The sequence below is a fragment of the Rhinoderma darwinii genome, chromosome 10 (assembly GCF_050947455.1).
Source record: "Rhinoderma darwinii isolate aRhiDar2 chromosome 10, aRhiDar2.hap1, whole genome shotgun sequence".
In the NCBI taxonomy this organism is placed as follows: Eukaryota; Metazoa; Chordata; class Amphibia; order Anura; family Rhinodermatidae; genus Rhinoderma; species Rhinoderma darwinii.
Genome location: NC_134696.1, coordinates 85142425 through 85155377, shown reverse-complemented (window position 1 = coordinate 85155377; position 12953 = coordinate 85142425).

Here is a 12953-nt window from a genome sequence, read left to right as displayed (position 1 = left end):
ACGCGGTTTTGAGGTTTAGAAAAATAAATGAAGGAGGTGGTTTTATTTTTCCCTTCATTTCTTGATCTACTGTTGCGTGAATCACGCGCAGCACACGAAAGTGTGTCCGTGTGCTGCGCGTGATTGACTTCAACGGGTGCGTGATGCGCAAAAAACGCTCAAGTATAGGACATGTCGTGACACACGCTACATGAAAAACACGGAATGTCTGAATGTCCCCATTGCCTTACATAGGTCCGTGCGACGCGCGTGAAATGTCCCATCTTTTGCTTTTTACAGACCGCGCTCCCATATTTTATATGGGAGCACGGGCCGAAAATGCGGGTGGCTGTCCACGGCTGAATGTGCCTGTAATCGCGGACCATGATTGGATTGGACTGAAGACGACCCAAGGACTTATATTTAGTAGTGATTTTTTATATTGGGGAAATATTCACTTACAGACACAATCCAGAAGCCTCTGCTCTAGGTGATGGTTTAACTATCACTGCTCTAGAATTGCCATAACATAATAACATTTCAGTCAGCAACAACCAATAAATATTTATTGTTAATAAAAACGTGCAGAAGTTGTCAGCCCGGGAGTTGGTGCCTTCAAGTGTTGCCATAGGGCCCATTCAGACGAATGTGAATAACGTCCGTGTGCTGCGCAGGGAAATCATGCGCAGCACACTGACTCATTGATTTCAATGGGGCCGTTCACACATGCGCGAGTTTTCACGCAGCGAGAGCCCAGTGCGTGAAACTCACTGCATGTCCTATATTGGTTGCGTTTTCACGCACCTACGCTCCCATTGAAGTCAATGGGTGCGTGAAAACCACGCACTGCACACGGATGCACATCCATGTGCAGTGCGCGATTTGCGCATCAATTAGATCAATTTGATTGTTTTGCGAGTGCGTGAATAACACATGCCACTCGCAAAGTACACTAATGCATACGCAACACACACGGACTACATTCACGCGCGTGAATCTGATACGCTCGTGTGAATGTAGCCTTAGGAATGTGAGAAGATGGGAATAATTATCCTCAAATACAGGGCAGGATGTGACATAGGTGAGCATAGACATGCCCAGACATGAGCAGCTAGGTACTATTTCTTAGGCTCTGTTTACACAGAGTTTTTTTGTAGGCAGAAAAATCTGCCTCAATTTTGAGGCAGATTTTGAACTGCCAGCGTTCTTTCTTTCCGTGTTTTTCGTGGCATTTTTTTTCCCGCGGCCATTAAATCTATGGCAAGGACCGCAGGCAAAAAAAGCTGCGAAAAACGCTTAGAAATGAGCGCCGCAGGTTTTTTCTGCCTCCCATTGATTTCAATGGGAGGTCAGAGGCGGAAACCGCAGCAAAACACAACATGGTGTTTATTTTTACCGCAAGCGGCCAAAAGCCATCTGGGAAAAAAACGGCTCTGCCTCCCATTGAAAACAATAAATTGGGATTTTTGATGTTTTTTGGGGCTAATTCCGACGTGGTCTCTGTGTGAACTACTCCTTGGGGTGTACAATTTCTAGAAAAAAATAAATAAATCAGCATATAGCGTGAAATGACGTGTTAATAAACCTTTAAAGGCTATGTACACCTTTAATAGAAAGTTTTATTCTTTTTTTGTATTAAATTTACTTTTATTAAAAAATTTTTTTACTTGCTATGGTGCAGCTTTTTTATATCCTGTATACATCTATAGTTCTGTCTCAGCCTAATACATCAATTCAACTGAACTGACGGCTTTGTTAAGCGGGTCCTGTGTGTCTCTAACACAGGGTCCACCTAAAATTTATCACATTTAAGTAATGAACTTAGATGTAACTGATATTAGTTGGATCCTGTGTGTTAGAGACACGCAGGACCCGCTCTCAGCCGAGCCGTCAGTTTGGCTGAACTGACATGTTTAGCTGAGAGAGAACGATACATGTATACAGGATACATAGAAGCAGAAGAAGAAAGCAGAAACTCAATGAAGCAGCACTGTGGCAAAACAACCATACGGTAGGTGCAGGGCATCTAAAGAGTGACTTCTTGTGGATCATAAAAATCAAGCAGCGAGGAAGCAGCACTCCAAAACGTTTCACCTTCTCAATGAAGACATTTTGAAGCAGGATATATAGAATCTGTATCGTAAAAAGTAAAAAAATTTTTTTTTAACTAAAAGTCAATTTGAACGTTGAAACACAAATTCATTTAATTTAAAAAAAATATGCTTCCAAATGGTGTACATAGTCTTTAACCCCTTAAACATGTACGTGGCCGCCGTTAAGGGGAAGTATGGCACTGGCTCACAGGCTGAGCTCGCTCCATGCTTAGCGGGTGATGGCTGTGTAATGCAGCCGACCCCTCACTGCAACGGGCAGAATCAAAGATCACTTTGATTCCGTGGTCAATTGCGACCTCGGCATCTGAAGCGTTAGAATCAGGGGAGCGGCCCCCTCCGATGTGCCATTTTTTAAATAAAAGTGGTAAAATATAGAAAAAAAAAACTTGGTGTCGCGGTAATCGTATCAACCCACAGAATAAAGTAAACATGTCGTTTTTACAGCCTAATGGAGGCCGGAAGAACAAAACCCCCCAAAAATGGTATAATCGCATTAGTTTGCCCATTTCACCCCACATAAAAAATGTTGCTTAGTTTCCCAGTACATTATATGGTACATTAAATGGCGCCATTAAAAACTACAACTTGCCCCGCAAAAAAAAGACCTCATACGGCTATGTCGATGAAAAAATAAAAAAGCTATGGCTTTTGGAAGGCAGGGAGGAAAAAACGAAAATTAAAAAACGAAAATTGTCCATGTCCTTAAGGGAGTCCTTAAGCAGTGCTTCTAAGGGCTTATTCAGACGAACGTAAAATACGCGCGTGCAACGCGCGTGATTTTCACGTGCGTTGCCCGTAGCTATATTAGACAATGGGGCCGTGCAGACATGGCAGCGTTTTTTGCGCAGCGTTGCTCCGTTGCAAAAAACTCACGACATGTCCGTTGATTCAGCGTTTTCAACGCATCACGCACCCATTGAAGTCAATGGGTGCGTGAAAACCACGCATGTCGCACGGAAGCACTTCCGTGCGAACTGCGTGTTTGCGCAACAGCTGTCAAAAGGATGAATGTAAACAGAAAAGCACCACGTGCTTTTCTGTTTCCGAACATCCAAACGGAGTGTCTTTGCGATTAGCGAACCCCGACAACTGAAGCTAACTTCACCGGGTTCGGCCAAACTCGTTTTGGCCGAACCCGGCAACAAAATTTCCGGTCCGCGACGTCGGGAGACATTCACTGTGCATGGTGCTGAAAGAGTTAAACTGTTTCAGCACCATGGACAGTGACTTGCGATCCCAAAATACATGAACCTGTAAAAAAAAACGAAGTTCTAACTTACCGATTACTCCTGTCTCCTTCCTGCAGTCCGACCTCCCGGGATGACACTTCAGTTCAAGTGACAGCTCCAGCCAATCACAGGCTGCAGCGGTCACTTGGACTGCCGCGTCATCCAGGGAGGTGGGGCTCGATGTCAAGAGAGGCGCGTCACCAAGGACGCGTCACCAAGGACGCGTCACCAAGGCAACGGCCGGGAAGTTCTCGGTAAGTAGGAACTTTATCTTTTTTTTAACAGGTTTTTCGCTGTTGTGTTCGGCATTCACTGTCGAGGGTGCTGAAAGATTTAGCTCTTTCAGCACCTTGGACAGTGACGGGCGTCGACTAGCCTCATCTCTATGATGCCGGCTGCGCGAAAATCACGCAGCCGCGCATCAGACACGGATGACACACGGAGCTGTCAAATAGTGTGTGCGCGCGCAAAACGCTGCGTTGTTTGCGCGCGCAAAAACGCAACGCTCGTGTGAATCCGGCCTAAGGGAAAATAGCTCTGTATTATGACATCTGATCGGGCTTGCCATTATTACCATCTCTGTCGGTTATAGTGCTTGTCCACACGTAGCCGACTTCCTGCGTATTTTACGTCCGGAATTGCAGATGGAAAATACGCAGCAGAATACGGTAGCAGCAAAGTGGGTCAGGTTTAACAAATTTCATCCACACGCTGCGTAAAAATTCTGAGCAGAAATTGACCTGTTGTGCATATTTTTCGTACCAAAGCATGTCAATTCCTGCTGCGGAAATTGGACTGAATTGCTGCGTTTGTCAGAGGAGATGTCACCGTCTACCAACATTGAGAAAAAAGCAGCAAAATACGCACCATTAGCTGCAGTAAAAACCGCAGGAAATGGTGTGTTTTTGCCGTAGCAGAATGGCTGCTACTTTCAACGGAATTGCTACAGAAATTTTCATACATAGAAGGACAAGCCCTTATATGTATGAAATCAGAGGCAGTCATAAAAGTCATTGTGTGCCCTATTATGGCTCCGTACAACTTAGAGCAGGGGTCAGCAACCTTTGGTACTAGTGCCACAGCTGGCACTTGGGGCATGGTTTGCTAGCACACTTCCCTCTCCCAGTGACCAACGCCGTTGTGTGCTTGGCGGCGCCTAACACAGTGAGATAGAGCAGCGCTTCATTATGTGCTTGGCGGCAGTGGCGGATTATCATTAGGGTGGTTCGGGCGGCCGCCAACCACCTCATGCTTGGTGGCGTCGCTAGCACCGGAGGGGGCCCCGGTGCTAGCTGCAGCCACATTCATTTGTATCTGAGTCCTCAGGACTTTGATACAAATTAATACTATAGGCTGCTGCCGGTCACAAAGACTCCCTGCGCAGGCCGGCGTGATGAGGTACTGCATGCGTCTAGTCAGGAGGATTCACACGCATCCTCCCCTCCTTGAATATATACACAGCGATAGTCCCCACCTAAAAAAATATATACAGTTTACTTACCTTAGCCCGTGGCACCGCCGTGTTTTTCACGCGCGTCGCACGGACATATGCTAGTCTATGGGGCCATGCAGACTGTCAGTGATTTTTGCGCAGCGTGAGTCCGCTGCGTAAAACTCACGACAGGTCCTATATTTCTGCATTTTCGCGCATCATGCACCCATTGAAGTCAATGGGTGCGTGAAAATCACTTTTCCCACTTCCGTGGGACGCGCGTGATTCGCGCAACAGCAGTCAAAAGTATGTTTGCAAACAGAAAAGCACCACGTGCTTTTCTGTTTACAAACATCCAAACAGAGTGTCATAATGATGGAGGCCGCGCATCCCATGTGATGACTCACAGAGCTGTTAAGTGCCTTTTGCGCACGCAAAAAACGCACACGTTCGTGTAAATCCGCCCTTAGGGTATGTTCACACAACGTTTTTTTGTAAGGCAGAAACTAAAAACCTGCCTCCAAATTCATTTAGGAATTTTGAGGCAGATTTTGAATTGACAGCGTTGTTTGACTTTTTATTTTGTAGTGTTTTTTGCCCACATTTTTTTTAAGCCGTTGTAGTGAATGCAAAAACCGCAGACAGAAAAGCACCAAATGAGCGCCGCAGGTTTTTTCTGCCTCCTATTAATTTCAATGGGAGGTCAGAGGCGGAAACCACTCAAAGACCATGAGCCCCCCACTCACAGTAAAATGACCATCAGCCCCCACTCACAGTAAAATGACCATCAGCCCCCCACTCACAGTAAAATGACCATCAGCCGTCCACTCACAGTAATGACCATCAGCCCCCCACTCACAGTAAAATGACCATCAGCCCCCCACTCACAGTAATGACCATCAGCCCCCACTCACAGTAAAATGACCATCAGCCCCCCACTCACAGTAAAATGACCATCAGCCGTCCACTCACAGTAATGACCATCAGCCCCCCACTCACAGTAAAATGACCATCAGCCCCCCACTCACAGTAATGACCATCAGCCCCCAACTCACAGTAAAATGACCATCAGCCCCCAACTCACAGTAAAATGACCATCAGCCCCCCACTCACAGTAATGACCATCAGCCCCCCACTCACAGTAATGACCATCAGCCCCCCACTCACAGTAATGACCATCAGCCCCCCACTCACAGTAATGACCATCAGCCCCCCACTCACAGTAATGACCATCAGCCCCCCACTCACAGTAATGACCATGAGCCCCCCACTCACAGTAAAATGACCATCAGCCGTCCACTCACAGTAATGACCATCAGCCGTCCACTCACAGTAATGACCATCAGCCGTCCACTCACAGTAATGACCATGAGCCCCCCACTCACAGTAAAATGACCATCAGCCGTCCACTCACAGTAATGACCATCAGCCCCCCACTCACAGTAAAATTACCATCAACCCCCCACTCACAGTATAATGACCCCTCAGTAAAGAGACCATAAGCCCCCACCAGTAAAGTGACCATCAGCTTCAGCCCCCCCAGTAAAGTCACCATCAGCCTCCGTCCCCCCCCCAGTAAAATGACCATCAGCCCCCTCCAGTAAAGCCACCATCAGCCTCAGTCCCCACACCCCCGATAAAATGACCATCTGCCCCTCTAGTAAAGTGACCATCACAGAGAGAAAGTGTGCTTACTCCTGAGGACGGAATAAATAAGGAGGTATAAGAACAACAACTCCCAGCATGTCCAGGCTATTATTATGTGATATCAATGGACATTACAGGGAGGAGATATAAGAGGAGAGAACTACAACTCCCAGCATGTCCAGGATATTATGTGATATCAGAGAAAGTTTACAGGAGGAGGAGGTAGAAGAGGAGAGAACTACAACTTCCAGGATGTCCAGGCTGTTATGGGATATCAGATGACATTACAGGGAGGAGGTATAAGAGGAGAGGACTAGAACTACCAGCATGTCCAGGCTGTTATTATGGGATAGCAGAAGACATTACAGAGAGGAGGTATAAGAGGAGAGAACTACAACTTCCAGCATGTCCAGACTGTTATTATGGGATATCAGAGGACATTACAGGGAGGAGGTATAAAAGGAGAGAACTACAACTACCAGCATGTCCAGGCTGTTATTATGGGACATCAGAGGACATTACAGAGAGGAGGTATAAGAGAGGACTAGAACTACCAGCATGTCCAGGCTGTTATTATGGGATATCAGAGGACATTACAGAGAGGAGGTATAAGAGGAGAGGACTACAACTACCAGCATGTCCAGGACGTTATTATGGGATATCAGAGGACATTACAGAGAGGAGGTATAAGAGGAGAGGACTACAACTACCAGCATGTCCAGGACGTTATTATGGGATATCAGAGGACATTACAGGGAGGAGGTATAAGAGGAGAGGACTACAACTACCAGCATGTCCAGGACGTTATTATGGGATATCAGAGGACATTACAGAGAGGAGGTATAAGAGGAGAGGACTACAACTACCAGCATGTCCAGGATGTTATTATGGGATATCAGAGGACATTACAGGAGGAGGTATAAGAGGAGAGGACTACAACTACCAGCATGTCCAGGCTGTTATTATGGGATATCAAAGGACATTACAGGGAGGAGGTATAAGAGGAGAGAACTACAACTACCAGCATGTCCAGGCTGTTATTATGGGATATCAGAGGACATTACAGGGAGGAGGTATAAGAGGAGAGGACTACAACTACCAGCATGTCCAGGATGTTATTATGGGATATCAGAGGACATTACAGGAGGAGGTATAAGAGGAGAGGACTACAACTACCAGCATGTCCAGGACGTTATTATGGGATATCAGAGGACATTACAGGGAGGAGGTATAAGGGGAGAGAACTACAACTACCAGCATGTCCAGGCTGTTATTATGGGATATCAGAGGACTTTACAGAGAGGAGGGATAAAAGGAGAGGACTACAACTACCAGCATGTCCAGGACATTATTATGGGATATCAGAGGACATTACAGAGAGGAGGTATAAGACGTCGGGGGTGGAGACTGCAGCAAAAAAAAAAAATTTTTTGAGAAATTTTTTTCTTCTTTGCAGTGGGGATGAGCGGAGTGGCCGGAGTGCCAACCGGGATGCCTGGACGGGCACCCCGGTTGGGAACCACTGGTATAGACATTCCAAATCTCATGTGATCACGCTGTAAATGACAGGTTGCGAGATTACGCTTTGCTCTGCTGTAAGTCCCACACAAACGTTAGAGAAGTGTCGGGATTGTGAATAGACATCCCGTCCTGGCTGGAAGGAATGTCGTCTAGTCACTGTCTAAACACTTCAGTAACGTTAATGTGTCAGTATAAGGGTATGTTCACACGAGGGCGTCCGTAACGGCTGAAATTACGGGGATGTTTCAGCCTGAAAACATCCCCGTAATTTCAGCTGTAACGGCATGTGCAGGCGCTTGAACGCCGCGTCAATTACGGACGTAATTGGCGCTGCTATTCATTGGAGTCAATGAATAACGGCTCCAATTACGGCCAAAGAAGTGACAGGTCACTTCTTTGACGCGGGCGTCTATTTACGCGCAGTCTTTTGACAGCGGCGCGTAAATTACGCCTCGTGTGAACAGACAAACGTCTGCCCATTGCTTTCAATGGCGCTATTTTCGGACGTAATTCGGGGCAAAAACGCCCGAATTACGTCCGTAATTAGTGCGTGTGAACATACCCTAAGACAGCACATTCTGATCTAGCAGGATCACTATGCGCTGAGTAAATGAATGGGGAGAAGTGCATAACGCTGATTGGTTACTGATTGGTTACTGATTGGTCAGCGTCATACACTCCTCTGTACAACGCCCACTTGGTCTAAAGTAAAAACATGCCCAGTTGGGCATTAAGAAAGTAATTAGCATAAATCTAAAATCGCGCCTAACGTGGTGAAAATAGATTGTTTTTCTAAATAAAAAGCATTACTGTCACCTACATTATAGCGCCGATCTCCTTATGTAGGAGATAGGGCCTGTTTAAGGCCGGCCCTGCTTAGAAAACTGGTCCTAGCTTGTATGAGATAAAGAAATTAGATCGTGAGTCCATCTTTGGAGACTAAACACCCTTTTACACGGGCCAATGATTGGGCAAACAAGTCTTCATATGAAAACTCGTTCCCGATCATTGCCCTGTCTGTAAACAGGGCAACGATCAGCCGATGAAACTTACCGACTGGTCTGTTAGTTTTTGCATCAATAAATATTATCGTTGTCGACAGTACACCTCGATGTGTATACAGGGAAACGGATGGAAATGCATGGGGATGAGCGATCATAGTAACGATCGCTCGTTTCCATACATTACTGATCATAGTTCCTTGTAAAAGGAGCAAACGAGCACCAATTAATGAGCTGTCTCGTTGATCGGCGCCTGTTTTCACGACCCATACTGGTCCCTGTTAGCTGTATGTTTAATCAATGGTGTATTGTCACACAGAAAAGTCTATACAACCATTTAGGATCCTCTTTTATCAGCCTGCCGTGGGCCGTGTAAAGAGCGTTGATCAACGAGACAGCTAGTTGATCGGCACTCGTTTGCTTCTTTCACAAGGAGCTATGTATGGGTACGAGCGCTCATTACTCCGATCACTCGTCACCATACATTATTACACACGGGGATGTGCTGCCATCAGTGATAATATTTTCAGCTGCAAAAAAAATACAATCAGCCGATGTAGGAGCAGTTGCTCGTTTGCCCGATAATTGGCCCGTGCCTTTACATGCAATCCCTTTCTTTAAACTACAGATTACTGACTGCCAGCTCGCAAAGTGCTACTTCATTTATTAAATGCCTTATCTTTGGTTTGAGGCAGAAAGTTCCACACAATCCAAATTCCAGCCTTTGCAGAAGTGGATTCAAAAGGAAGGAAAAGGTATTTCTTTTGTGTCCACTAAAATTTTTGTAACCAAAAATGGCATCAAAACTGTATGTGTGAACATGGGCTTAGCGTAAGCAAGCATTTGCGTAATATTTGGCGCGTCTGTAGTGGCAAAAATGATCTGCTCTGACCAATAGAATTGGCCCAAGTATTGAAACAGGATTTTTTTTTTCTTAATTACGTCAAATATCCAAAATCATATGAACAGGAATTTGGGGCGGTGAATTGAAAAGCAGACGGTATGCAAATTATGGTGCCCGTCAGCCTGATTGCCAGAGAGGCACCACGTAGTCACAGCTGCCACTCCTTTCAGGACTAAGGTGCTGTGGCTGTGACCATGAGCATTCGAGATGTGATTTAGAAAAAACATATCAAAGAAATGATGACACATGCACTTTATTCTCGATCAATAATTATTATCCCTACAACTGCAGAAACAACAACCATCTCATAATTAATCTTTTAGTACAATATTGGAGAAAAACTCTTAGGGTATGTGCACACACACTAATTACGTCCGTAATTGACGGACGTATTTCGGCCGCAAGTCCCGGACCGAACACAGTGCAGGGAGCCGGGCTCCTAGCATCATACTTATGTACGATGCTAGGAGTCCCTGCCTCGCTGCCGGACAACTGTCCCGTACTGTAATCATGTTTTCAGTACTGGATAGTAGTTCCACGGAGAGGCAGGGACTCCTAGCATCGTACATAAGTATGATGCTAGGAGCCCGGCTCCCTGCACTGTGTTCGGTCCACTACCTGCGGCCGAAATACGTCCGTCAATTACGGACGTAATTAGTGTGTGTGCACATACCCTAAATGTACCAGAATATCTCTTTGTTTGTATGGCCATCTTTACTTATTTTTCTCTCACCCTCACTTACAATATTTCCATATTTTACAGAGTAACTAGAACTACAGAGAAATGCCTACATTTTTTTATTGTATTTTTATTGAGTTTTTGAGAAGTAAAAGGTATACAACGTTTGTTCTTCATGAGCTTGAATTCAGATGTGCGTATTGGAGAAATTACAGTATGTCAATATTCCTTCAATCCAGCATCCACTAATCCTGAAATTCTGGCAATTTGGAGTTTGTTTCTAGCAGAGAACTGCATGATAATCCTGAATTTCTCAAGACAAGAAGCAGAATACCATAGTTGCCAAGAGTCCCGAATTTGCCGGGACTGTCCCAAATTCACAGAGATGGCCCCGTTTAAATTACTGTCATGAACGGGTCCTGGCAACGGCCTTATTCAATTGTGTCTACATCCCCAGGACGCAGACAAAATTCAATATTATGGCAGAGCAGGAAACTATCCACTCCCTGCTCTGCCATTCACTCCTGCAGGAGAAGAATCCCCGTCCTGAGAGTTGTCGATGCTTTGGTCAGGGATTCCTCTCCTAAAGGTAGCCCCTGACGTCACTGTCCATATATGAAAACTAAAAACCGCCGCAAAAAAAAATCACAACTCTCTATGTTTCTTCGTACAACCCGGCCTCCAGGGAAGACGTTTCATCCCACGTGCAGAAAATGACAGGCTGCAGCGGTCACATGGGATGAAACGTTATCCCAGGGGGGCAGGCTGCAATACATCAGGGGGACGTGTTGTCATGACTACAGGTAAGTTTAAGTTTTGGGGGTTTTTACCTGCTGTTTTCTACGCAGACAAAATTCAATATTATGGCAGAGCAGGAAACTATCCACTCCCTGCTCTGCCATTCACTCCTCCAGGAGAAGAATCCCCGTCCTGAGAGTTGTCGATGCTTTGGTCAGGGATTCCTCTCCTAAAGGTAGCCCCTGACGTCACTGTCCATATATGGAAAGTGACGTCAGGGGCTCCTCCTGGACTGGAATCCCCTACAGGTACGTTTAAGTTTTGGGGGTTTTTACCTGCTGTTTTCTACAGCGGACATTCTGGCCGAAAAACTGCACCACAATTTGGTGCGGTTTTTGGGCCGGAATGCTCTGTGGGAACCAGGGTGGATAGGCTGCGTACATTTAAGCAGGGTATCTGCGTTGTGTGAACACAGCCTAATAGTAGCACCAAGTAAAATAAAGCATATTTGATAACCTGCCATCCATCGAGTCCTATTAATGCTGGATTAAAGGAATTTTACTGTGCTAAAATATTCCACAGACCAATGTGAACACAGAAATACCATCTATTGAGGGATTATGCAAAACATTCCCATGCAAATCTGTACAGATCACGCAAATTGGGAATGAAGAAGTGAAAATTCTGCAATTAATTAGATAAGATCATCTTGAAGACAGAGACACAGGGGGTGATGGACATGTCCTGACATGAACAAGGACCCTTTAACACATTCTTAATCGCATTGCATCGAGTTCCAGATGTGTTTGTGGACGTTGCAGTTTTCTCTGGTCTGTGCAGATTTCACCACACTCACTTTCTCAACTTATTGTACCCGTGCTGCCACATGACATTGTTCTCATATTTCCATTGTGGTTTTGCTTGTGACTCTACGTGCTGCGCTGTTTTTATTTTTTTATTATACCGTGAGAAAAAGAGCTCCACAATTGCTGAACATGACTTAAAAAAAAGAATTGTTAAAGGGGTTGTCTCATTCTGACGACGCCTCTCAGCCTCCATATAATGGTCTTATTACATAAGAGCTGTAGAAACGCACAAATAATTGGTATTGACGCATCCCTAACGACCCGTACTATACAATGTTATTTATTCTATTTATTCACAGAGGGCACTTTGGTACTATCTACAGAGGGCAGTGCAGCACTCTCTACAGAGGGCACAGCGGCACTAACTACAGAGGGCAATGTGGGACTATCTACAGAGGGCAGTGTGGCACTATCTACAGAGGGCACAGCGGCACTAACTACAGAGGGCACTGCGGGACTCTCTACAGAGGGCACTGTGGCACTAACTACAGAGGGCACTGCGGCACAATCTACAAAGGGCACTGCGGCACTAACTACAGAGGGCACTGTGGCACTATCTACAGAGGGCACTGTCGCACTATCTACAGAGGGCACTGTCGCACTATCTACAGAGGGCACTTTATATATGGGGACATAAACTGGGGGCCTAACTTCTATATGAGGACATAAAACTGGCGGCCTAACTTCTTTATGGGGGCACAAACTGGGGGCCTAATTTCTATATGGGGGCATAAACAGGGTCTAACGTTTTTTCTACCGCCGTGAGTTCCCCCGCAAAGGAGCCCACTAAGTCTGTGACGCCCAAGGGCCCACATAAGCCTGTAGCCGGCCCTCCTGCCAGCT